The 5,182-nt window shown below is 41.8% G+C and overlaps 1 long non-coding RNA gene across 1 annotated transcript; it reads left to right on the forward strand.

The window, feature by feature from the left end:
- The first annotated feature begins 305 nt into the window (after nucleotides 1–305).
- LOC140531157 (uncharacterized) lies at nucleotides 306–3,944 on the forward strand. Its single transcript, XR_011976291.1, has 3 exons — nucleotides 306–631; nucleotides 2,432–2,911; nucleotides 3,820–3,944. It is a non-coding gene; the product is annotated as an uncharacterized lncRNA (long non-coding RNA).
- The last annotated feature ends 1,238 nt before the right edge of the window (nucleotides 3,945–5,182 follow it).

Raw genomic sequence — 5,182 nt, forward strand, 5'->3', positions numbered from 1 at the left:
CTATATCAATCATCCTATTAGATTAGAGTACAAGTTTCTTGAGAGTAGGAACTATTTTACTTTTGCATTTATACTTCCTCCCCCTTACCCCTCCAGTACTCAACACAATGCCTGACACACAGTACGTGTTTAGTGTGGTGTTCATTCATTCACTTCAGGTATCTATTCTGTTCCCTCTCCCCACCACCAAGTGACTAATTTCTGCTTAAACATTTACTAATAGTTTAACTGATAGCGTATGATTGGTAGTTGTCCTTTGTGCTTGAAGAGGACCAGAAGGACAACACTATGCTGAGGTCAAGGTCCAGTGTGTCTGACCGTGGCTGATCAGACCAATATGAGCTCAGAAGGCTCTACCACACGTTAGGCACAAATAGTCCATATGGACATTTGGAGTGGAGATGGCTCTAAAGTTGTACACCTCATGGTTTGTCTGAGCCTTTTGTTTTTTGAGCTACTGCAACCCTGCTTTGCTCATAGAGCACAGAACCTTCTTTGAGGCAAGTATGCCATGCTGGGCAGGCCTGTGCCAAAGTCGCTCATGTCTCACAATGGATTCCAAAGTTTTTCAGAGTGACCTTGAGAGCGTCCTTGTATCCTGACTTCACTGTATCACTTCGCTGACCTCCATGTGAGTGCTTGCCCCGTGGGAATTCACCACAAAATAATCTTCTGAATTGTCTTCCCTGTCCCCGGAATATGAATCTATGGTCTTTGATTTTCTGTGTTGCTTCTTGTTTATTGTGCTTGTCTGTTTTCGGGCTATTAAAGCAGATCTCTGCTTCTGGGACACAAGGGGCACTGAAACACACTTCTCATGCTAGGGGGCCTCAAGTTTGGCAGCTAGAAGCTGTAGAGGCTGTAGCTTACCTGGTGGTGTTAGTTGGTGGATGCAGATGTAACAAGGGGTTTTACTGCATTTCCCCCAAGTTACATTGAAGCTCACAGGATGAGGTGGGGGGTTGGGGGTGGTCAGGCCCCAGGGCTGCCCTAGAGCCCCATTGACTCACCCACTATGGTGGATATCCAGTTGCCACACAAGTGGTGGATCTCTATGCTGATGTCTGCAGCGCAAAGGCACGTGGGGGTCCTGGTGCCGACATTTGCCTGCTCCACCATTCCGGGGGTCAGGATCTCCCACTAGTTTTCTGAGGGGGGGCTTGCCAGGATGCCTCTTGTCCTATACTGGTCCCCTTCAGCCACAGGAAGAGGGACCATTCTGTTAGCCCCCCTAGGCTCACGAGCTAAAAAGTTTCTGCACTGGGTCTTTCTGCTGACTCCACAATTCCAGAACTTTTCCTGGGGCAGTATTTTCTGGACTTTTCAAGGTGAGTAAGGAAGGGTGAGAGTGACTTACTGCTAATTCCGCCATCTTGGTTCCCACAAGTCCCACAAAATAATCTTTTAGGCAAACATACATTTGACTTTTAAACACCAGAACCAGCCCATTGGAGTTGTACTCTCTGCAGTAGAGTTTGAGTGCCTGGGAGTTCAGCTCAGCTTATTTTGCCAAGTCATTATCAGAATCTTCCTAAGACAGTTCAAATGGAAGTCACTCAGTTTCCGGGCATGGCACTGGTATACTGTCCAAGTTTCACAAGCATACAACAATGAGGTCAGCACAGTAGCTCTGTAGACCTTCAGTATTTGGTATTATATATTGGAATAATTGGAATTGGAATTATATATTGGAATAATTCCTCTTCTCTCCCACACTTCTGTTTGGAGCCTCTCAAACACTGAGCTAGCTCTGGCAATGTGTGCATCAATCTCATCGCCTGTGTGTACATACCTGGAAATTATGCTGCTAAAGTAAGTGAACTTATCCATATATATTTTAAGAAGACATTTTAAATTCAACCTATGGATGTAAGACAAGGGCAATTAGCCCTTGCAGTGGAGGTGAGCTCAATTCCACCTTTTTGTTGCTGAGAGCTTGAGATTCAGAGGGAATGTTTCCCAATGGTATCCCTCCAAATTCCTCCACCGATGGGCTTAACCCAACCAACTCACATCATGGAAGTTTTTTGGCAGGGAGAACCTACCTCTCATGATTCTCCCCAATTCACAAGAGATAGAATGAATGAATATTTGTCAAATCCTAGCTTACAGCTTCCATTCCCATAGAATTCAAAAAGAAGTTTCCCAGTTGACAATTTAGGGGATGATGTTTGTCCTCACCTATTCTAAGTTTCACCTAGAACATTCTTGTCAGTGGTTGTCTCAGTTATCAAGACACTTTGGGTACCGTTAGAGAAAAGGCAGTTTCCTGCAGACAGAGCCTTTACAGTGATTTATTGCCTCTTAGAGATCTTCCCTGAAAAGTCCCCTAATGTTACAGTAATCATATTTTTCAAACTACAAATGGGACCACATCAGCTGGGAAAGGATATTGTTTATGTAGATCTCTCTTTTTTTCCTTCAAATCTAGACTCTCCTAGAAAATCTGCAACAGATGGACACCATGCCTAATGAGCATCACTCTCTGAGTGAGAATCTCTAGCAACAGTTTCTCTTCCCCATCACTTCACTCTTCCATGCTTGAGAGGAGAATGGAGCCAGAAAATTCTGTAGAACACAGTTAAGTAAGATAACGGACATGAAAATACTTTGCCATCAGAAAGTACTTCCTAAATATAAGCTATAGCTGCTCTTATGGCTGTCATCATCAATGTCTTTGAGCTACATTCCCAGATATAATTGTTTTTCTCAATCAAATTTGTTCCGTTTCTTTGAGGAAAGAATGGGGAAATCCCAGTAGAACGTGAGTTTCTTGAGAGTAAGGATTGCTTCTCTTTTTGTCTTTGTATTCAGAAAGGTAGCTTGGTACAGAGGATATAGAGTTGGTCTCAGAGTCAGAAAGACCTGGATTCAAGTCCTGATTCAACCACATACTGGCCATGTAACCTCTGTAAGTCACTTGCCCAGTAAGTCACTCTGTGTCCCAAGTAATTCTCTAAGACTATAGGTTGCAGAAAAGGTATCTTTCATTATCTGTGAGTTTCTAATGCTATGAAATCATAGATCTAGTCCTTAGTTTTCCCTTTGAAGCCTTAGTGCTCGTACTTAGTAAATACTGAATTAGATTGGATCAGACACAGTGTCTTGATCCCAGAGACAAAAGTTGACTATGTCTAGCCCAATATCACAGATTATGTATGTATAAGGTCAGGAATATAGCCTCCACTTATTCTCTGTGTCTCTGATAAGGGGCAGCTAGGTGGTGCAGTGGATAAAACACCAGTGCAAGAGTCAAGAGGACCTGAGTTCAAATCTCACTTCAGACACTCGACACTCACTAGCTGTGTGACCTTGGGCAAGTCACTTAACCCCAATTGCCTCATCCTGGGTCATCTCCAGTCATTCTGATAAATACCTGGTCACTAGCTTCAGATGGCTCTGAAGGAGAAGTGAGGTTGGTGACCTGCATTTCCCTCCCTCACTCAAAACAAAGTCAAGTGCCTGTCATTATTTCTCTGATGGCATGGTCTTCTTTGGTAACGAAGGATGAACGCTATGGCTCTGATAAACACATTTTCAGACTCAAAAATAAAGGTTATGATAAAGAATATGTTTTCTGATTTTTTTTGTCCTCCAAGTCAGCAAAGCTGCATAGGTTTTTCTTCAGGATTCTGTACTTTTACAATATGGAGCCAATCATGGACAGAGTCATAACGTCTCCCCGCTTTACTTCAACATAATCCATAAGAATGCTTTCTAATTGATCTCTGTGTTTGTCAGTAGCAAATACTCAGATATTCATGCTGCTTTCTAGAATCTGAAAATGAGTATATCCTCTCTTCTGTTCCTTTGTGAAAGGTCTACAGAAAAACCAGGACAAGAATTGAAGACTTTGGGAAGTGGGGGGAGAGGATTGAGGCGTGAGATGAAGAATGCCCCCATCTATGACATCAAAGAACTAACAAAGCATATTCTGCAAGAGACCAATTTTCAAATTTGTAAAACCAATTTTTTTAAATGTAACAATTTCTGGTGGGGGAGGAAGGGGAAAAAAGAACAAAGTAAAAAGTGCACAGCACAGAACAAAAGAAAACTAAGAAGGAAGCAAAGAAAAATGGACATCTCTCTCCATAATGCATAGTGTTTATTATATAGGTTTTCTTGAAATGGAAATTTATTGCTATATATTTTGAACCTTCTCATGTTCTGCTATGCATGACAATTCTTTTCATATTTTGTATTTGTTTTAATATTTAGATTGATAATATGTTCCTTTTTCTTTTCTTACTGTGCATTTAAGTTTCAGTAATTTAGGAAAAGTTTAAAAAAAGAAAGAAAATATAAGTTAGGCACATAAGAAGGGAGGGGATCCGTCACAGGCTTTTTTCATCAGCGTTGAAGATCTGCCCTGCCCCTTGTTTGCTGAGTGGGGAATTTTTCACTCTTCTAAGAGTGATGAGTTAAAAACCCCAATGAGTTCCCTCCTTCCGTGAATGAGGATGGTTTGGGCCAATAACTGTTCCCCTTTCAAGGTTCACATCGCTATTACTATCCACATTACTATATCCTTTGTATGATGTCTAGCATTGTTTTCATCTCAGGGGGAGGAGCTGAGCGGATGAGTCATTGTGAGGCTTGTTTTCGGCTCACCGACCTGACAAGAGTGAAAATTCCCCCTTAAATTTATCTGAAAATTGGTAATACAAATAGAAGGAGGTAGGAAGTAGGGGACCACAGGCACTTATGGACCACTGTGGTGAAGCTGCAACCAAATCATCACTAATCAACTGTCAAACAATGAGCTACAGACCACAGAATTGTTACTAGGAAACCACGAAATATAAACAAAGACAAGGAAAGCTTAATGGTGAGAAAGCTGAATAACCTTCATAAGCATCAGGAAAAGGTAGCGACCAGGACCAAAATCATTTTTACGTTACACACAACTGACTTTTTTTTTTTGGCCTACTTTTCTTTTGGCAAAGAAGCCTCTCTTCCCCCACCCCCACCCCTAACAATAAAAAAAGTCTTTGTGACAGAAGTAGAGGATTTGGTTTCTACCAAAAAGTCAGAAAAGCAACGATGGGTGATGAGGCAAGGAAGGACCCAAAGATCTGGGTTCTTGACTGGCATTGTTGTTCATTAGTTATGCAGTGTTACATGTGGGGAGAGGCTCTGTTGTACAGAGAAGTGATTCCTAGGATGGCTGACTTAAATTATA

This window comes from Notamacropus eugenii, chromosome 3 (assembly GCF_028372415.1).
Source record: "Notamacropus eugenii isolate mMacEug1 chromosome 3, mMacEug1.pri_v2, whole genome shotgun sequence".
NCBI classification, from domain to species: domain Eukaryota; kingdom Metazoa; phylum Chordata; class Mammalia; order Diprotodontia; family Macropodidae; genus Notamacropus; species Notamacropus eugenii.